Source organism: Silurus aristotelis (genome assembly GCF_946808225.1).
Source record: "Silurus aristotelis genome assembly, chromosome: 13".
Lineage (NCBI taxonomy): Eukaryota > Metazoa > Chordata > Actinopteri > Siluriformes > Siluridae > Silurus > Silurus aristotelis.
Genome location: NC_139586.1, coordinates 25,954,615 through 25,977,517, shown reverse-complemented (window position 1 = coordinate 25,977,517; position 22,903 = coordinate 25,954,615). Strand labels below are relative to the sequence as shown.

The following is a 22,903-nucleotide window of genomic DNA, read 5'->3' as shown; positions in this document are numbered from 1 at the left end:
GGTTTTTACTGTCACCGTGCACTAGATCATTAGCACTGAAAGCGTTTTCATGCCTACCTCCTCTTATTGCAGCTTATGTTTGCATTTCTGCCATCGTTATTTTTTCATAATTATAAATGTTACGCCCCACTTTAGCTGAACGCTGTTTGTTGTTGTCTTTGTTGTCAGCTCTGTGCGTGATTCTTAGCCGCCGCAAGTGACAGGCATTACGTTGAAGGCGTATCAAGAATGAGGGGATAGGCATGGGAGGAGTGAGTCATGTAAAGAGCTCCCATAATTAAGATTCAGCAGCAGGCTCTTCTGCCACTTTCAATTGGCACCAACATGGCAGCCGTGCAATAAATCAGCTGTGCTAAGTTCAGCCCAGAGACAGACGGATAGCGGGGAACATCGTGTCTTGGGTGTTCTTTGCGCGTAGTTATGAGCAGCTGTAATCAGATTCCGAGTGGAGGGAGGGAGGAAGGAAGGGAGGAAGGGAGGGAGGGAGGGAATAGAATAAAGGGCAGGGCCTTGATATGGCATGGTACGGTCCGGTAGGGCACTGCATGGGAAAATGCATTTGTATGCACCGTGATGCCTTGGCTCTTCTGTATGCCGTCAGTTCTTTAACTCTTTTTCCTCTCTCTGAACTGAGTGTTTCCCAAAGAGGAAAAAAAAAGAGCTTTTTTTTTGCCTTACCATTATACCCTAATCCCTCCGGGATGGAAGGATGGTACAAAGAACATAAACGAGGGATCTCAGGTAGTGTGTTTGCAAGACACAAACACACGTCACACTTAATCTCCCTGGACCAACGACGTTTAATAGGTTTCTCAGGCACTTTCACTCCCTCTGCTAGAAGCAATGCGCAGCCTGGAGGGAGCCGTAGAGCCCGAGCGGCTGCCCTGTTTGTTTCAACAAGCTGAAAGCGGATTCGCTCAGCCTCACAGGAGAGTAGAGAGTTGAAAGGCTCAGACATATGAATATGTAACAGATGGCGTGCCTGTCTTGAAACGAAGAAGAACATTACAGTCAGTGCCTGTGGTCCTCAAATGAATCCGATCGCAACTTCCTATACATACTAACTACATTTACGGCTCGACTCAAGGTCATTATCGTTTCCTGGTTGTCTCTCTGTAATCACTGTTAACGTTTCAGGATTTGTTTTATAGTCGGAATATGTGGGCATGGATTCTTACATGTGGTCAGTGCAGATATTCTGAAGCATTTTATTGCTTTTTTATTGTCCCCATTATTTAATTATCCATACCCTTCTCTCCAACTTAATCAAACCGCATAGGAAATCAACTGTGCTAGTTTATCGAAATGCTAATGTACCCTACGATTCAGTACGAATTTGTAAAGATGATTAATAAAAGCTGGATTATTGCTTGAATGTTGAAACCAAATAAGGATCTTGAACTTCACCAAATTACTAAAATTTTATGAAAATGACCAGCTAGTAAATGACTAGCGAGTAGTAAAAAAAAGAGAAAAGTGTGTGTGTGTGTGTGTGTGTGTGTGTGTGTGTGTGTGTGTGTGTGTGTGTGTGTGTGTGTGTGTGTGTGTGTGAGTGTGTGTGAAAGAGAGAGGGTATTGTAGACTCTACGATTAACCAGCTTGAGGTGACACGACTCAGCAAGAAAACTGCATGACCTCTATTTATTCTAATAGGCAGTGCATAGTGTGAGATTAGGTTTTGGTGGTGTTTCAGCTTAAATCATCTCCCAACTAACCCTTAGGATTTTTAAATACAATTCTAATGATACATCTGTTTCAGTAACGCAACAGTTTTTTCCTCCACAGAGAATTTAAATGGCATTCTTTAACACACTACATTCTGTCTGATAAAACACAGCCACCATGTATCCAGAAAAAGCACTGCTGATGAAACACATATTCCTTTTTCTAATGAGTGGTGTTAGGGCTGTAGATGGGGAATATGAGGGCTAAGGTTGGGGGTTATCCATTGTATTACGGTTTTGAGTTGTGGGGTGGGTCAGTCTTAGTGCTATGGGTGGGGGGGGGGTTATGAGGTATAAATGGTTTTAGGTCTATGTTTGGTGGGTAGAAGTAGTATTGAGGCTATGAGTGGATTATATAAATAGTATAAATGATATTTGGGCTATAGCTGGGGGTATCAGTTGTGTTGGGGCTATGAGTGGGTGGTGTGGATTAGTATTAGAATTATGGGGGGGGTGAAAGGGTGATGTAGTGGGTATTATGTAGTCGGTATGGGGGTATGAGTGGTATTAGAGCTACATGTTGGGTTATCATTGGTGGGGATCAGTATTGTGTAATAGTCATGCATCATTCTTATAATGCCTTTGAAAAGACCTCATGATATTAATGCATTTTTCAGCTCTAAAAATATTAGATTTTAGCATCTAATACCATCCCCAGTCACTTTCTTTCAAACTGTTTTAGAATCATTTTTGCCAGTTGCAGATATCATGTTCGAGGTTTTAGTTTTCACAGTTTTGATGTAGTGTGATAAGACCTCCAGCTTCAGCTCCACACGGAGAGTGGGGCACAGCAGAGGCATCAAAGAGACTAAACACGCGTGATGACAAGATCGGCCCTTTATCATGGGGCAGGCGTTGTTTTTTAGCACCGGGCATGAATGGACAATTAACCAACTGTTTCGATGGATCGTTTCATAGCAACGGGCACTCATTAAGGACTTGGGTGTCGGGTGCTATATTGAGCACACTGCCTTTGGGGAGGGCAGACAGCGAGAGGGAGATGTCTAACACTGATAGGAGGGGACACAGGATAACACAAAAAAGCATGCTGGGAAAAGTTATTTCTTCCCGTTAAATGCTAAACATGAGTGTGCTGATATCGAGCTATAGGGACGGGTACGTGAGAAAACGAACGGTTAATAAGAATGCATGTAGCGGTCCCACATATGGCGGAGGTAAACAGTGTCTCGGTTTCCAGCTGTCCGCAAAGGACACGGCATTGCACAGAGCTCGGTGGCAGCTTGCTGTCATTGTCACTCGAGCTTCTGCCAAGGTTGAATCCAATTAGATGAGCCTGGGAATACGAGCTTGGAAAAGACTTAGAAGAAATAATGGACAGCGAAGTTGTGCTAAGGTCTGAGATCAATTTTGCCTTTATTAAGGTGGCATTTTTACCAAACTACAGAATCTTTGTAATACCTACTATACGGGAGAAACCAGAGAGTTCAGGATGTGCTGAGTACAGGGTGGTGTAACGAAGCAGAGTTACCGTTAACACCAAAAATGTATTCCCTTCCAATAAATAGCTTTTATTTCCTTCTTATACCATAGCTTAGGTTTTAAGTTTGACCACACAGCAGAAAAAAAGCTCAGGAGAAGATATAAGGAAGAAACCTTGAGAGGAACCAGACTCATACGGGAAGCTCATCGTCATCTGGGTAACACCGAATATTCATTCATTATCGCTCCATCATTTTTAAGGTTATCATCTCTTTACTGATGGAGTGCTAAACGGTACGTTGTAGTGCTGTGCCACTGTAGCAAAACTGTCTGTATTAATTATAGTCCAAAATTTAGCAAAGTTTTCATGGTTTCTGTGTGGAACCATCCACAGTAATCTCATGTATCTTTAGGTTGTTAATGTGGAGCCATAATCAGCACTGTTGAAGGAACACGTATTCCTTTTTCTAATGAGTGGTGTTGGGGGCTATAGGTGGAGCGGTGTGGGGTATGGGTGGTATTAGGGCTATGGTTTGGGGGTATCTGGGGTATTGAAGCTATGAGTGGGGTGTGGATCAGTATTAGGGCTATTGGTGGGGGTTATGAGGGGTATGAATGGTATTAGGGCTATGGTTTGTTGGGGGGTATCTCTGATATTGGGGCTTTAAGTGAGAGGTATGGATCAGTGTATAGGCTTTACTTGGGGGCTACAGGGGTATGAATGGTATTGGGGCTATAGTTTGGGGTATATATGTGGTATTGGAGCTGTAAGTGGGAGTGTGGATCGGTATTAGGGTTATAGGTGGGGGCTATGAATGGTATTAGGCCTGTGGTTTGGGGCATATCTGTGGTATTAGGGCTGTGAATCAGTTTTAGGGTTATAGATTGGGATATAAAGGCATGAATGGTGTTGAGCTATGTTGTGGGGGGTTTTTGTGGTATTGGGTCTATAAGTTGGGGGTCTGGATCAGTATAAGGGCTATACATGGGGGTATGGCAGTATGAATGGTATTAGGGCTCTGGTTTGGGGGTATTTGTGTTATTGGGGATAGAAGTGGGGGTGTGGATTGGTACTATGGCTGGAGGTGGGGGTGTAGGGGTATGGATGATATTAGGGCTATGGTTAACAGGGTATTTGTGGTTTTAGGGCTGTAAATGGTGGGGTGTGGTTTGGTATTAGTGCTATAGGTGGGGAGTATTGGGGTTTGAATGTTATTAGCGCTATAGGTAGGAGCTATGACTGTATTAATATTATTAGGGCTATGCTTGGTATCAGTTGTATTGCAAAAGCAACAGTGAATATTTTTTAATGTATAAGATTTTCCATCCAGAAGATGGGCATCCGGATGGCCCAGGCAGGTCCATTATTACTGATATAGGTTCCTAGTATCATTTATGCTAATATTTACATGAAATAAAGTCTTTACCAGGCTCTCTTTTGTAAACGTATGCGTCCATCCTGAAGACTTTTCTGTCTCTGAAAAGAAAAACATTTTTATTCAGTTCACTGGAGACGCTTCAAGACGTCTATCAATACTATGCTTCTATAAAAGCTAAATAAAAATATAAACACAGAAAATTTCAATAACTAATCATATTCTTTAATCCGATCATGAAAATCTTCCACCATTAAAGCCTCTGAGAATTAGGTTTTAGTATAGAACAAATAGCATGATGTCATTGTAACAAGGTTACTATAGAAACAATAATGTTAATACAAATCTGTGATTTGCAAAGCAGCTGCTGTTATAGAAAACACATCATCACCATCTAACTAACAGAGTGGTAACACAGTTTAAGCGTCCCCTTTTATCCAAATCCGAGCACTCCTGATCTTGCTTAGTGTTCCTCAGGTTTCTCTTCGGCAATGGTTTGAACTTTAATTTCATCTCGCAACCTTCCAGTTGCTTGTTCTGAACCTTAACCACAGATGCTCTATTCCCAAGCTTCCTCTGTGTAATCCTACAAGATAACATCAGGATAAAAGCCATTGTCAGTCCTTAATGAACATCAACATCACCTCAGCACTAGACTAAATGTGAAAATACCCGTTTAAATCCCATTTCTGATTATCTAATGTTAATCTGTCAACTTGCTATTTTCACTCTCATAGTTGTTGTTGCTGTGTGCACCCCTGGGAACACGGGATCAGTCCATTCTCCAACCCAGTGAAGAAAAACAGCTCCATTTCTCTGTCATAGCCTAGCGCTTTCGCCCACATGAGTGATGTGTTAAACAGTTGCTATAGATATCTTACTGCAGAGTGTAGGCAATGCACAGAGTCTCAGGGAGTGTGAAAGTCATGCACTAGGGAACATAGGGAAACGACTGAGAGCTGCTGAGAGAGTGATGGAAAGTGCTGTTTCTCTACAAGCCCACAAAACTGCTGTTGTTCCACTGAGTGCCTGTCGTATTCAACCCATAATCTAATGAGATGTTCCTGAATAGCTGGAGTATAGACTACCCCACAGTTGTGGTGCTGTAAAGGCACATTTGATGAAGACTCCTCCATGCTACATTATCTCCCAAACTCTGCCTCGCGTTTGTCTCACTTTAAGCCTTTTTTTCCGAGTTTAAAAGACAGACTCAACAGAGAACAGAAAGAAAAATGAAAGAAAATGTACCTCAGCACAGTGCCAATGAGCCTCGAAATCAATGAAAGAAAGCCAGCAATGGCTGAACATGTAGATTGGTGATTATTGCATCACTGAACTTGTTGCTTCTACAAGGAGAATTGTGAATTGATTACGTGGTCAGTGCTGACAGCTAAGTGATGATACACCTAGATCCAGTGACCTTTTCGGTTCCTTCTTCGACTCAAACTAATAGTAATACATTTACTGAGCTGCATGTGGTACAGATCTGATCACCATTGTTTTTCACAAACAGATCATGGATCATCATTGTTCTCTATAGACATTGATCAACATTATTCCTGAACAACCAAGCACTGATCACCACTGTTGCAATCTGCATGACCGATCAATCACCATTGTTCCCATTGTTCCCAACACCCACTAAACATCATTGTTGCTAACAGCAAATCACTGATCATGGTTGTTTCTGAAGACCCAATCACAGATCACCATTGTTCCCATTGTTCCCAACCATAAATCACAGCTCACAGTTGTTCCCATTGTTCCCAACAATCAATCACAGATCACCATTGTTCCCATTGTTCCCAGCAATCAATCACAGATCACCATTGTTCCCATTGTTCCCAACAATCAATCACAGATCACCATTGTTCCCATTGTTCCCAGCAATCAATCACAGATCACCATTGTTCCCATTCTTCCCAGCAATCAATCACCGATCACCATTTGTTCCCATTGTTCCCAACAATCAATCACAGATCACCATTGTTCCCAAAATCAGTCACAGATCACCATTGTTCCCATTGTTCCCAACAATCGATCACAGAACACCATTGTTCCCAACAATCAATCCCTGATCATCATTGTTGCTAACAGCAAATCACTGATCATCATTATTTGTAAAGACCCAATCACTGATCATTATTGTTTTTTAGTATCTAATCATTGATTACCATTATTCCCATTGTTCCCAATAACCGAATTACTGATCATTCTGGCTCCCAACAACCAATCACTGATCACCATTGTTTTAAACAACAAATCACTGATCACCACTGTTCCTATCAGCAAATCATTGATCATCATTGTTCCTAAAAACCCAGTCACTGATCTTCCTTGTTTCCACCAACCAGTAATTGATTCATTAATTCATTATAATTGTATATCCAATCACTTGTTCCCAAACGTCAATTACTGATCATTGTTCCCAACACCTGGTCACTGATCGTTCAAAGCGACTATTAATTGATCAGCATTACTCCTAAAGAAGCAATCACTGATCTGCATTGCTCTCACTGAACAGAACTTGTTCATCATTATATCTGTATGACAGATATAATAGGAACACTGATCACCATTGTTCCTATTATTCCCAATAATTACTGATCATTATTATCCCATTGACTAGTCATTGTTCACCATTACTCCTGACTAATCACTGATCACCACTGATCACAATGACTAGTTATTGATCACTGTTATTACTGACTACTATTCATTTAACTACACAAAGAAATCATAAAACTTCACTAGTTCTTGGCAGTTGACATGCTGGTTGATTACGGAGGTGAAAATAGAACATATAAGGCACAACCATTACATTTCAGTTGGCAAGTTTAGGTTAGCACATTTATATTTCATATGTTCTGCATATTTAATCATCTCTCTTCTTTTTGATATGCATCATACATCTTTCGGTGTCTATTATGTGCACATAAGACTCATCAACAATATTTAAAGTGATCCCTAATTCTGTATTTCCCAACCTCCTTAATTAATTTCTGTCTGTCTCAATGACCCAGTTACTGTCTAATACTGAAAACTCTCTACCTTTTGAGAAGAATATTTTTATGTAAGCGCATCAGATTTACTGCTTCACACATTCTTTAGTTGTTCTTTTGAACTTTTCAACTTCGACTACAGTATATGTTGAAACCAGGAAAAGAGGGGTTTTCAAAAAAACAGTGAAACCTGCTTAGAAGATTAGAACCTATAACTAAGAATGTGGAACCTGTTTAAAAGATGAAAAGACTTTCCAAAGAACATCTAAAGAACACTGATCGCCATTGTTTTTAACCACTTAATCATCAGCATTACTTCTGACCAAAAAAGCACCATTTTGAACAATAATCAATACTGTTCAAAATGACCAACCCATACAATAAAAAAAAATATTTTTAAATATAATTTTTTTTATTCATTTCAAAATATACAAAAAAATGGGCAAAAAATATATTTGCTAAAATCTAAATATATTTTCTTCAAATACTTTTTTGCCCATTTTATGTATATTTTAGAAAATATATGTGAAAAATAATTAATATATATAAAATATATTTTAATCCAAATAAAAATACACTCACATGAACAATTTAAGATTTATTTTATTTATTTTATTTATTTATTTTTTATTTTTTATTTATTTATTTTTTTTTTATGGGTACTTTGATCTCCATCCTCATTCTACTGTAAGGTTGGAAATGTATTTTCTTGATCCTAAAATATATTTTGAAATATATTTTTGTTTCATTATATTTTTTAAATATAAATGAAATTTAAATGCCAAGCTGCCACTCTTGGGCCCTTGAGCAAGGCCCTTAACCCTCTATGCTCCGGGGGTCCTTTACGAGGGAAATATCAAGGTCCGTGACGTGGGGCCGCCTTCCTGTGGGCTCACCACCTGCAGGAGGGACCGTAAGGGACGGTGCTGTGAGGATTGGGCAGCAGTCGAAGGCGGGGGCCTGCTTAGACTGCTGCCCCCGTGACCCGAATTACGGATAAGCGGGAGAAAATGAATGAATGAATGAATGAATATTTTTTAAATGAAATACATTTACGATTTCAAAAATATATTTTTTTGAGCATCACAGTACACAAAATACATGTAACATATATTTTACATATATTTTGGACAAAACATTTTTTTTTTACCGTATGGGAATCACCATTGATCCCAACATTCAATCAGAGAACAATTTTGATTATGGTGTTCAGTGATTGGTTGTTCGGAGCAATAATGGTCCATAATTGTTTGTTGGGAACAATGGAAACAAAGGTGATCAGTGATTGCTTGTTTCGATCAGTGGTGATAAGTGTTTTATTGACAAAAAGACCAGTCATTGAGCATAATGGTGATAAGTGCTTGTTTGTTTGGAACAATCATGATCAGTGTTCCTTTCTCAGAAATAATGATCAATGTTAAATCGTTAAGTCCCACAAATGGTGATCAGCGCCTGGTTGTTCAGGAATAATGATGATTAATGACTGGTTGTTGAGAACAGCAGTGATCGGTGATTGGTCCAATAGATGTTCTTCAGGTGTTCTTTGTATAGTAATGTGATCTAAGCATCCTCAAGGAATTCTACACCATGGAGAAACACTCATTTGTAGGTTTCAACATATACTTTAAGTTCTGAAGAACATTTATTGGGCAGTTTTTATAAAGTTTTATTATTATTAGTATCATTATTTATTACAACATGTAACATCAGTGCAATCTGTACTTAGACCCGACCCACATTCGCAGGCGAAATGAAACCGAGCGTTATATTTGTTGCGTTTGGTGAAACATAGAAAAAAAGAGAAGTGTCGGTATGAGATCTCCTTAGTCATTGTTGCCGTGAGCATTCTCTCCTCGAAATCCCCTGTGTAGACTTTAATTGTTTCGTCTGGGCAGCACCAATAGTTCACTAAGCCAGTTCTACATTCAGTGCTAATTTGTCTTACCGATTCTGTCCCAATACAACAAGTAAGTTATGAAGTTTAGCACTAATTAGGTCGGCTTCGAAGTCACTGATGCCAAATGTAGCGGCTTTCAGACATTATTTTAACTTTACATTTTCAATTTTGGTATTTGGCAGTCGAGCTTATCAATTTGAGCAGTTCAGGGTCAAGGGCCTTGCTCAAGGGCCCAGCAGATGGTGCTGGGATTTAAAATGATGACCCTTCGAACAGAAATCGAAACGTTTAACCAATGAGCCGACACCTTCCCTAATGATGTGTTCTCGATTTCTACATGTACAGTTCAAATTTTTTCTATTCATTGGTTGTCCCTGAAGTGGTGTTCATTTAAAACACTCATCTAAAGCGATTGGATTCTTTTTTTTAAGCACTTCATTCTGGAGCGACACTTGGCTACTCCGAGCATTTCTCTCTTCAAAGTCCCCTGCGTAGGCTTCTTTTATGCCATTTGGATTGCGCTCATATTTGTGCAACATGCCGTGTAAATCATCCTCGATATGATTCATACTTGTACAAAATAAAATGGTTATGGATCTTACAGTAGCAACAAATCCGTTTTATATTCCCGTGTTGAGCTGCATGTAGAACCCTTCGAGACTCCGCGAAGAACCATTTGTCTATGATTGTAAGCTAATTTACAGCGGTGTGTAAAAATTGGCTCCATTTCTTTCTTTTTTTTGACAAAAGATATGGACAAAAAGTTTGTAGACACCCTTGCTCTTTAAACATCTCATTCAGTGTTCTCTTATAATAACCTCCACTCTTCTGGGACGATGTTCTCCAAGATTTTGGAGTGTATTTGTGGAGATTTGGGTGAGATTCATTCAGCTATATGGGTGTTAGTAAAGTCAGGTATTGATGTAATTCAATTCCATTCATTTTTATTTGTATAGCACTTTTAAAAATGAACATTTTCTCAAAGCAGCTTTTCACAGATAATGTGCTGATTAAAAGTGTATATGCTTTTTATAAGTGTCCCTGATGAACAATCCGGTGGCGACTGTGGCACAGAGTGGCCTCCAGTCAAAGAGAACACTATCCAGAGGCAGACCTGGACGAAGTGGGAAGATCCACAGAGGGGAGAGGGGCAGGAACAGTGGTCACTGGAGCCTCAGGAGCGGCGAGGTAGGTGAGGTGAGGAGGCCTGGGGTGCAGTCAACGGTCCAATTCCTTTAAAAAATGTTTTGTGCACAGGAGTATTGTCATGCTGGAACAGGTTTGGGTCTCCTAGTTCAAGTGAAAAGAAAATTCAATTCTCCAACATCCAGAGGCATTCTAAACAATTGTGTGCCTCCAACTTTGCGCATATAGTGTATTTTGATGTTACATTTCATATAAAAAAAAATCTCTGAAAGAAGTTGCGATGACATATTTGCTTTTGTAACAGAAAGTCCGAAAATGACTCCTTGTAAGTAATATAGCAAACCAGTTGAATATGGAGAAGTTGAAAATATTTTGCAATTTCACCTTCACTCACATCTGAGGGTTTTTTTTGTTATACCATGCACGCTTGAATGAAGGTTGCCCAAAAAAACAGCGTCGTCGGTAACACCGAGGCGCTAGGAAAAAAACTCTTTTTTTCTAGTGGATGAAATTACATTTCTGACTTCTCCTGATACAGAAGCTTTGACTGTTAATGAGGATCGGCTCAATCATCTTCGCTACGTCTCAGGCAACAACATTATTGCAGTTGGAAAAAAAAAATCTCAATCAAACCCCTCTGAAAAGTGAACCAGACCTTCAACTCCAACTATTTATTCTCATATGGGTTATGAGCTGGAGAAGGTATCAGGGTCTGGGAAGAAGCAAACTCAGGAAAACAATCCTGACCTATGTTTATGGCTAATGGGCTGCTCCTGTAGAGCAAGTCCCTAAGGGTTGGATGAATACAGTATACATGCCTGAGACGGTTTAATTGTAAGAGTGACACTAGTGCAGTATGAAGAGGGTTTTTTTTTCTATACTTTTACAGCGATCACCTATTTGGATTTAAAGGTGATATTAAATGTTTATATACCAACCTGCACCTGGATTTATTATAATAAAAAAAACACAACCAGGCTACGCGTTTCACACCTAGACCTTCAGCGGTGTCCTACCCGCATCAATCCACCTCTTAATACCACCATTATGATACCACGGCTATAGAAACCCTCAATATTATAGAGAAACGCAGTATAACGGAGACGCGGATCTCATACAGCGAGAACGAACGGTATTACTAAAGCAAGAAACCCAATAAACACAATGTTACAAGTCTCCTTTCACTGCAGCCACAGCAGCCGCACCACCCACATAAATCATCTCTAGCGAAAGCATCTATTAACCTCGTCAAATAAACACGACTTCTGTGCATCAAAGTTTTCCCACGGAAAATGTGTTTTCATGCGAATTCTACAGGAAAAACTTACTTTCAGCTTCTCCCGTTAGGGGGCGCCACAGCGGATCATCCACATGTTTTGATTTGGCACATGTTTTTACGCTGGATGCCCTTACGCTGGATAATGAACACAACCCTCCTTATTTATCCAGGCTTGGGACCGGCACTAAGGCTTGTGCAACCCTAATGGCTGGGGTCGGTTCCCTGACCGGGGAACGAACCGGGGCCGCAGCGTTGAGAGCACCGCATCCTAACCACTAGACCACCAGGGACCCTTGAAATCTGATTGGATAAAATCGCAAAATCACAAACCAACAGTATCTCCCGAAAGAAACGTAATCGAATGAGGGGAAATCGTGTTGGAAATAATTCAGTATTTATTCATGCACAAATAAACATTAAAATATAAGTCAGTGTCGGTGATTCTGATTGTGTTTAGGTCAGCAGAGAAGGTCTTGTTGGCCCTGACGGCCCACCACTGTAAAAACGTTTTATTACGTGGTAGGACAGAGGATGAAGTCACCATCTGATCACTGTGCAATAATTCATTATATGTAGTGCGACGATGCGGAGAAACGGAAACGGGTGTCTAAACTGGGCGGAGTTGGGGGTCCAAGACTATAGTTTTTGTAGCCTCTTTAATTATTCAACTGAACGCATGGAAGCAGGAGCTGTTGCTTTCCTGCTTATGCAACACACACCACTATTAGGACGCTTCCCAAAGCATCCTATGATGTACAACATCGACACACTTCTTAGTACAGTAGTCACGTCGTCATCACGTCGTCCAAAAAGGGGGCGGGGCCTTGGGAGGAACGGAAATAGGGCAGGGGCGTGGCTACGAGAGGATGCTGCGAGAGAGAAAAGTGTGTCTGTGTGTGTGTGTGTGTGTGTGTGTGTGTGTGCGCGCATGACATCACCTTCCTCTCTCTTTTTTTCTCCAAGCCGGCGCTCTAGGTGGAGCGGCAGTCCTGCCGTACGCTCGCGCGCGCACACACGCATTCGCGCGCTCACGCGCTCACACACTCACACACACGCGCGCGCGTACACACCGCGTACACGGCGCGGACGCTACCCGGGGATTTAAACCAGTATTTGCCTCCAAACTGAGCTGCTCGGATCTCCGGGAGAAGAGAAAAAAAAACGCATCCATACGGAAATATTTTTTTTAATTATTATTATAAATAAAAAATATTATTTATTCAAATAGATTTATACACATCAATATATATTCTATTTTTTTTTACTGAAAGATGTGACGGGTTGTTTTGCGCGTGCACGAGGACAAGGAGCGCTGGGGGGGGAAGAAGAAGGTAAGAGCGAGTTATAATAAATAAGTCGATTTTGGAAACGATCCGCATTGAGTGGATCTTTTATTGGTTTGTTTATTTTTCCAAATGCATGCGGAATATCTCGTGCACTTGTATGTGCACTTAGATTGCACCAGGTTCTAGCATTTATTGCGCTCCACGGCGTGCGGGATTCACGTGCATTCACGTGCATTTCGCGGAGACCCGGTGTCGGTGATTGCGTACTTCTGTGCTTCTGGTAAATCCATCAGGTGATGCAAACGAAGCCATATGACCCATGCATATAGATTTAAAAGTGCATACAGTAATTTGCGTGTGTGTTTGTGTGTGTGTGGAAATACTGTAGGTGTTGTACTGGGTTGAAGGATCTCAGCGGTAATGTCTCATCTCGTGCGCCTCGAAGCGCTTTTGAGTTCCTCAGGAGGTTCATTTGAAATGACAACCTTCTTATAGCCGTCTCTTCTTCTCCACTGACAGCTGTGGGTCTCTGAACTATATAAAGATTGCTTTTTTTTTTTTTTTTTGCTTTTGTTAATAGCTCCTGCATTGGAGCAAAATGATGGAGATTCGGATCCTGCCAGTTTCTTCTTGATGATCCCAGGACCAGTTTGCTTATAAAGATCTTGTCAGTTTCGTCTCCAGGATACTGGGATCTTGTCAGTTTCTTTTGATGTTTAATAAAGCTCGCGCTCATGTATCTAATGCATTTAAAGACTTTTTATATATTTTGTTTTTCATCCTAGTAGGCGCGCGTGAACACTTAATATGCACACATACACACCCTGGACATCCAAAATTTAATCCTGCGCACACACACACACACACATACATACATTCATACCAGGACCCAAAGACTAAAATTGCTTCAGAAAACATTTTCTTCTGATGTGCGCGTGCTGGATGGGAACGCAATGATAAATCGGAAATGATCGTGTAGCTCCAGTTTTGAGCGATGCGCGCGTGCCAATTTTCGGAAAAAAAAAAAAACGAAGTCACAGCTTTTAACAGGAGCCCAGATTTCCCGCTGGCTGTAAGACGATTTATTCAGTATTTCCGATCTCGAATGCGATGTATGTAAAAGTTGGAGCTTCGGTATGTCCGCGGTGGGTCGCGCAGTGCGCGCGCGCGCGCGTTTGAACCTCGCCGTCCCACGAATCCCTAAATTGCGTCTGAATATTTTTGCTTTTTTGCATGATAAATATAATAAATATAAATATATATTATGCAACATAAGTGTTATGATCCATAAAGCAGGAACTCAGCGCACCATTACCACCCCAGGCTGAGGATTTAAACCGGGTTGCCTGGTTGTGCGTAAAGGGTTGCATCACGGTTTAAAGACTATCTACTAAACCACAGGTTCTCCTAACATCATCTTGGATATTTAGGTTTCCTCCCTCCGTACAAACTGAAGTACCTAATAGCTTTCACCCCGAGTGACGTGTGTCTGTTTGCGTGGAAATAATGTGAAGGACAGGGGGGTTCTCCACGACCAACGCATAGGAACCTGTGCACCGAACTATCCTTAACACAAACTATTCTTAACACGATATGAATATGAACACAATCTGGCAACACAAATTCCAGGGACATGCAATTGAATCCCGCAATGCAAATCGTAATAGATGCTTGGGATTGAATTAAAAAATCATTAAAAATGAATTATAAGCCACACTATATGTTTTTAAATATAGCCTATCTATCTATCTATCTATCTATCTATCTATCTATCTATCTATCTATCTATCTATCTATCTATCTATCTATCTATCTATCTATCTATCTATCTATCTATAATTAAATAGCTAATTGAACCTGAAATTCCTACATCTGGCAACCCGATCAGTTAGATAAATTCCCTCCGGTTTTATCTGTGAATTGTAGAGAAATTCGAGCTAAATGAGTAGAATGAGGCTCATTATTGAGCAATAAACGACAGGAAAAAATGAAATGAGAAATCTTTTGACTTTTTCCTTCGGAGTAAACAGCACAATAATAATAAGAAGAAGAGAAGAAGAAGAAGAAGAAGAAGAAGAAGAAGAAGAAGAGAAAAACATTATTATTATTATTATTATTATTATTATTATTATTATAATTTGTGTTTTATATATTTATTTTACAGTTTGCCTACATTTCTATATATTTATATTTATATATTATAACATATCCCACCCTGCGCCCTCGTTACGTGCAGCATCCTATGCGCTTTGTCGGTTTGAGACACAGCCATATGGCCAGCGCGGCCGTTGGCGTTGGGATATGGCGGCGCATGCGCACTGGAAAGCTATTTCTGGCACCGAGTTAAATACGGTTGAATGCGGTTTGGGACGCAGCCATGATGATGGAAAGTAAATTTGGCACCGCGGCCGCAAAAGTAAACGTCCTCTTCGGGTCGGTAATGGCGTTGATAATAATAGGGTCAGAACTGCGCATGCGTGGTATTGTTAATCGTTTTGTTTAGAGCGTCAGGTAGAGTATGTATAGATGAGTCACGTGACTGGGGCAGTTCAGGCTTTGAAATGTGGATAGATAAATTAGGCACAAACTTTTTTTTTCCCCCAATAAATGTTTATATCTGTGATTTATATCTTACAGGTCACCGGTTTACACTTAATACTATATGTTTTATGTGACAATAATTTAGCTATAATTTAAGAATTTTTATTATTATTATTATTATTATTATTATTATTATTATTATTATTATTATTATCTTTTTTGTTTCATTTGTTTTTAGTTTAAATGCAAGCTACAGTATTTAAAAAAAATCTAAAATGATCTAAAAATAATAATATTAGCCAATTGTCCCTACAAGGTCATATTCATGCAGGACCATTTTGTTCCCCACCCAGCTATAAAAACAGGCCCATACAAATGCACACACTTGCAATGATGTAACCTCGTGAACGAACTGCAGGCTGACGTGACTCGACTCGTCTGCTTTTTTTTTTTTCCTACCGTGCTCATTTCGCAAAGCGTTTTTAATTTCATCACAGGCCGGGGAATTGCGTTTTCAGTCGAGCCTTTGCACGTTATCATCGCTGCATTTTATTCCTGCCTCCAGGGCCGATGGTCGAAACGGAAACGGAGACCACCAGGGCTTTACATCAGGAACGATCAAAACCAGCAACTCTTGTGGCGGATCAATTATCACAATAAAAATGATAATTACGAAGCAGAATGCTCGGAATGTCTCGAAGTCATAAAAGTTTACGTTTATATTGGTTGCTCGATGCCACCGCAGTGTCACGTCAGCGGGTTACTCCGATTCATCGGTTCTGTATGTAATTCAGCTCCACACGCATGCACTCAGAAATACTAAATATATTCAGATGCAGTATTTTTTTGGTAAAGCTGCATAAACCTGGCATCAAATAAGGGGTGGATTTCTTTCTAGCTTTAATTTTTTGCCAAAATGCCATTTATTCTATACATCGAACTTTTTTTATTTCCCTCAATAAAACTGATCGTAGTGTGAAAATCTGCTGATCTTCATCGCTTCTGATGCAGCAATCAACACTCTCTCTCAGACACAAACACATCTAGGTTAAACTCTAATCGTGAAATCATTATCAGGGGATAAGACCTTTTTATCTGGTTCCTATTTTTTTCAAATTGAATGATACTTTGAGGCGAAATGATTCATCAAATCAATGCGAAGACATTTTCTGTAAAGCCCGAGTGCCAGAAGCGCTTGGATGCACGCTGCAGCTTAATCACCGAAAGGCTTTTTATTTTTCCACCAAGAGTCCTCATTACTGGACAAATCCGCAAATTACTCAGAAAGTCTTTAATTAACAATCAGATAGCAGGCAGACATGAATGTAAGATTGCAGTCAAGACAGGAATATAATTAAAGCTGTAGAATGTTAGATTTTGGAAAAAGTCAAAGTATATTGTTCTACATTCTGCCAAAAAAGCAAAAAGCCAGATACTTTTAGCATATTAGCCAACAACCCAGTCCAGAGTACATGAAAAACAAAAAAATACACAGTCATCTTCTGTTAATTGCTGAATTTGTATAAAAGTATATTCATTTATTCTCACTGCTGATTGGCTGAAACTCCTGCATGCCAAATCTTTACATTTCACTACATACACTGTATGGACAAAAGATTCATACATGCTTTTTGAACATCCCATTTCCCATTTAGTCCCAATTTGATGTTAAATCCACAAGAACAAAATTAAAATTGAGGGTACTGATGTTGGTGAGGTGAGGAGGCCTGGGGTGAGGTCAGCGTTCCGATTCACCCCGAAGGTGTTCAATAGAATTAGAGCTCTAAAGCAGGAGATCTTCCACTTCAACCCATGTAAAGTATATCTTCATGGAACTGGCTTTGTGCACAGATGTATTGTCATGATGGATCAGGTTTAACTCCAGTGAAGAAAAAAGTTCCAGTTTGTGGAAGAACCTCATATGGCTGGAAATGTCAGGTGTCCCAATACTTTTTTCCATATAGTTGAGGTGGGATTCAAACTCATAACCATGTGTTTAAATACAGGATACTGAGTCATTACTCAGGGGCTTTGGATTAATAATCTGTTTTGTATAACAGAACGTAACCTGGTTTCATATTGTAATGTTTCTAAAATGATGTTAAAGGTGTATAAACTTTTAGAGTTTCCAGGATTTATGGCCTTCATTGTATTTTACATTTGCATTTACAGCATTATATAGAGTGGCCTACAATTATCTCATTTATATAACTGAGCAGTTGAAGGTTAAGGGCCTTTCTCAAGGACCCAGCAGTAGAGTTTGGGGGTGCTGGGTTAACCGCTGACTTACCATATATATATTTCATTTATACATCTAAACAGTTAAGGGCCTTGCTTAAGGGCCCAGCAGCTTGGTGGTGCTGAACTCACAGCCTTTAAATTAACCGCCTTCTAATTAGAAGTCCAAGAGCTATCACTTCCCTGCACTTCTTCCACATAAGCAAGTTAAAGTTCAACAAAAGGTTGTGACATGACTCCTGTTATAGCATGACATGGACAACAGCTAAACATAGAGAAAGAGAAAGAGAGAGAGAGAGAGAGAGAGAGAGAGAGAGAGAGAGAAAGAAAGAAAGAATAAGAAAAATTCTAGCTGACTGACATCTGAAAGACTTCTGAAAGTATATATTTTACTCATTCGTCAAATAAATACAGTATGTTCAAAAGTTAGCAGCATACTAGAGACCTTCTTAGTGCAACTAATAAAGCTATCATTAGTCCACAGAAAAAAAGCGAAAGGTTGAAAGGTCCTAATATTCCCGCACAGCGAGAAGCCCCTGTTCCTTTCCCTCCCTCTCTTTCACTGTCCTCCATGTTCTCAATCATGTGTGCTTGTGACTCCGCAAAGGTCAGAACGAACAGAAAACAGGGCGGGAGAAAAGACGAGACGGAATCCCCCGCTGGCCGCGGCTTCATTTGGGTCTCTTGGCGAGACACCTAAATGAGAGAAAAGCTGCAGGGTTGGGTTTTGCCCTACAGCTCCTGGGGTCACGACTCCAAAGGTCACATCTCGTATCGTCTCGTCTCGTCTCGACAGCCCGGTAGGAGCCCGGCGAGGTTTTCGGGGCGACACGAAAAGATTAAACTTGTTCACTCTTTTTATTGAGCTGTCGTTCAGTGGGCTTTTACTCACTTACCTAATGAGCATGAATGATTTATCACTCATCTTCACTTTCCTCATGTATTATGCAGCATAAGGATAGAAGGATTTGACTTCTTGGGGGTGGGTGGGGGGTGTCAGGAGGAAGCCTGGGTTGAAGCAAGTCAAAAGGTCAGCAATGTCTTGAGATGTTTGAGCTGGATTATGATACCAAACCCTAATATTTTCATCAACCTGCTGATCCAATGTGGATGACGTCTAAAGAACGCACAGCCTCTTTTAATGTTTATTGTGCAGTATGTAATATATTGCCATACATTTTATCATGAACTAACATTAAAGTGTTGATTTACAATAAAATGTAAACAATAGTACATTTTTATGTTCAGGTTTATGGTTGGATTATCTTTGGTATAGATTAAGGCCAAGATTTTACTTGTCTGATGTAACGTAAATAATATTATAATATTACCGTAATTGCACAGTATAAACCAAAGCAGTTGTGTAATTAATCTCTGAATACACATAACCTTTATCTTCTTCTTCTTTCGGCTGCTCCTGTTAGGGGGCCCAACGGCGGATCATCCGTCACCAAACCCCCCTGTCTTCTACATCTGTCTCTTTCAAATAAACCACCTGCATGTCTTCCCTCACCAAACCATAAACCTCCTCCTTGCCCTTCCTCTTTTCAGTTATCCTCAGAATTCTGCTACCATATACCCTTCCTCTGCACATGACCAAACTGTCTCCATCGCGCCTCCCTCACCTTGTCTCTAAAACGTCCTACCTGCACGGTCTCTCTAATGAACACGTTTCTAATCCTGTCCATCCTCATCACTCCTGAAGAAAATCTCAGCATCTTCAACTCGGCCACCTCCAGCTCCGCCTCCTGTCACATAACCGTTCTCTGTGTGAATATTGACCTTGAAAGAAGCAAAATTTAAATACATTTAGATTTACTTTGATGCATTTGGCAAATGCCCCTTATTTAGAGAGACTTACAGACTGAGCAGTTAAGGGTCTTGTTTAGGGGCCCAGATGTGGCAGCTTGGTGGCTTGGTTTGATATGAACATGTGGAGGTGGTAACTTTTAAATGTGGTAAAGCCATTTGACTTTGGATCCGAAGGTCATCAGTATAAATGCACGCGCCAACCAGCTGCCACTCCTGGGCCCCTGAGAAAGGCCCTCAACCCCATAACTGCTCAGATAAGACTATGAATAAGATAAATGCAAGTCGCTCTGGATAAGGGCACCCTCCAATGAATTAAATGTAAATTAACTCATAACCTACAAGATGGACATGTCCCCATGTGCCCCTCTTTAATGTACAATTCTGGTTCATTGTAAAGCACCATGGCAGGTAGTTCTCCTGATTCTTCATGCCCTCATGTATGAAGAGATTTAGGTAAATGTATCAGAACAGAATAAAAGCCTGGTAAGGAAAAAAGCGATGGTGACAGCGGTGATAGAAAAGGGGGTTCGGCCCACTTATTGATTCAAGGAGTTGGAATTGTATCACACCGCACCACAGACCTCGCGTCTGTCTGCTTTGCTGTCCGTAATCTTTCACTCTGACATGCACGGTTGAGGATCAAAGCCGACAGGTTGGATAAAAGCTCTGCTTTAGCTTGGTGTTGTCGGGATGTGTACCTCTTTTATCGCTGAGCTCCAAGGATCTCTTTTTCATAGAGATTTCAGTTAATAATAAACACTTGCCATAGTGGGAATTGAAACTTCTCAGTAAATGTGTTGAAGAAATTGAAGCATATAGTCACGTTTGTGTTTTAATGGGGAAAAATTTGACAGTGTGATGACAAAGTATGAAACGTGTGCTATGCATATGCATTTTTTTCCATATCCCAATAAGTATGTTTAAGGGTTCATTGAGGAACTTGCAGTAGCATTTGTACGTGCAGTTTTTGTCAGAGGTTTCCATAGCACTTTTAGACATTTAGACATCATTTGTTTTGACTTTTCCAGCCATATGAGGTTTTTCTCCAAACTGTAAGCACATCAGAGGAACATATTGTATAAGATATTATTTGATGTGGTAGCATTCAAATTTCCATTCACTTGAACTAGCTGTACTTGGAATGTAGAGGAAGATCTTGAGTGGCCTGCTTTAGAGCTTCAACCTCAACCCGATTGAACACCTTAGGCATGAAATAGAATGTTGACTGCCCCCCAGGTCTCCTCACCTAAATGAGTACCTGACTTTATTAACACCCTTGTGGATGAATCTCTAACAAATCTCCACAAGCACAATTCAAAATCTAGTGGAACATCTTCTCAGAAGAGTGGAGCAAATGGGGACTAAATGTGGGTTTTTTTTAAAAAAGCACATTAGAATCTTATGGTCAGGTGTCCACAAACGTTTGTCTGTATGGTTTATTAAGACAAAAATGCATATTTTCTTACAGAGAAAGCACAGAGTACAATGCCCTGGCTGTAGACTTTCCTCTGACTGTGACAAAGCACTGACACTGGAGACTCCTTTCTCCTTATATTCCCACCTGATCACTCCGAGCATCCGGATATGAACTACCTGTTGTTCATAGATTCCGTCTTTGGTCAATGGGTGGCAGGTCTTTTTCTAAAACCTTCTTAAAGCAATTGTATAAAAGAATGTATAATTTTAGTGCCTATAAGTTTGTTCATTATAATTGTAAGTTTGTGAGCAAACAAGTGGTGACTGTGGCAAGAAAAAAAACCCTGAGATGGCATAAGGAAAAAACCCTGAGAGGAACTTCAAAAGGGACTCAAAAGGGAACTGTCCTCATCACCGAATGTCCATTCATGACAGCTCCATCATTGTTAAAATGTGAAGTCACCAAATTGCAATTAAATGCAACCTGTTGTCCTGAGCCATTGATATTAAATGTTGATATTAAATACAGTACAAATTCATCCTTAAAGTTCTTGTGTTGCTCAGTAACTTCATGGATGTTTAGGCTGTTGAGGTGGAACCATCTCCAGCTGCACAGAGTGTCTCCAATTAAAGAGAACTCCATCCAGATGTTGCACTTTCCCTGACATTCAGGACAATCACTTTTATCATTACCAGTCATAATGTGTATTTGTCCCATGTACTCTTTGCGTTCATGTGCTTTTGTAGCTTACGCTTTTGATTTTTCTATCACAGTTTGACAAACCTGCTGCATTCAGACTCTTTGTTTTAGTCTGAGCAAATGTCCATGTCCATACGATCGACTGTTCGATTGTCATGTATTGTGCTTTATTATAACGCGTCTATGAGATTGGAAAGTTGGCATATAAATGAAACATATTATTACTATTATTATAAATGTTAAGTAAATGTCTCCGCAGAGAAAAACTCACCATATCAGCATCGAATACGTTTTTCTTTGTTAAATATAAACCCGTTTTTTAAGCCTCTTATGTGCGAAGTCTGTTATTACTTAAGCAGTAAGGGTTTTTTTGTGAGATTGACTTTAAAATCCAATACACAAAAGGGTGTATAAGAAATAACACGTAATCCCTACACCTATTAAATTCTTGCTACTTCCCATCTGAGGTAAAAAAGTTCAAATACACACAAAAAAAGGCGAGCAGTTAAAATGTAGCATAAATCCTAGAGTTGTAGTGTGTCAGACATTTCTCTCATTATTCCAGCCTTAATTGTTGGTTTCTCTGCTGTCATTAAGCTCCTGTTCCTCTATTAGACTTCACCAATTGTAATCCAGTGACACCCAAGTGTAGCTGATAACAGAAAATAAACCTCGTTTGCTTAGGACAAGCGATTGGCGTCTGCTCGCGCTCACGGGAGCCGTACTCTCTGTACTGCCATTGATTATAGGATTTTAGAAAATGATTGATTTTTTTTTTCCATGGCTCTAATTAAACCTGCTTTTGCCTTTGGTCCCAGGGTGTGTACAGGAAAAGAAATAGAAACCTGATACGCCGTGGCAGGCGTCAGTTCCTTTCTAGTTCTGTCGAGGTGCAGGTTTTATCAGCACCGAGGCGATGAGGCCTATTAGCGCCAAATTGCGTTACACATGAATGAACTTTGGTAATCTAAAGCAAATATATACAGCAAGCGGCAAGAGATTCGCTTTGCTGGAATCTGAGGAATTTAGGAAGCATTTTTCTCATC

The 22,903-nt window shown here is 40.1% G+C and overlaps 1 protein-coding gene across 10 annotated transcripts in view; it reads left to right on the top strand.

Annotated features, from left to right (window-relative positions):
• The first annotated feature begins 12,590 nt into the window (after window positions 1-12,590).
• The window catches only part of ptprsa (protein tyrosine phosphatase receptor type Sa), a 276,827-nt gene continuing 266,514 nt past the window's right edge, over window positions 12,591-22,903 (top strand). For all 10 annotated transcript variants that reach the window (XM_083558977.1, XM_083558975.1, XM_083558972.1 and 7 more), the window contains exon 1: window positions 12,591-13,195. The gene's annotated coding sequence lies outside the window, so the exon portion shown is untranslated. The remainder of the gene's footprint in view (window positions 13,196-22,903) is intronic.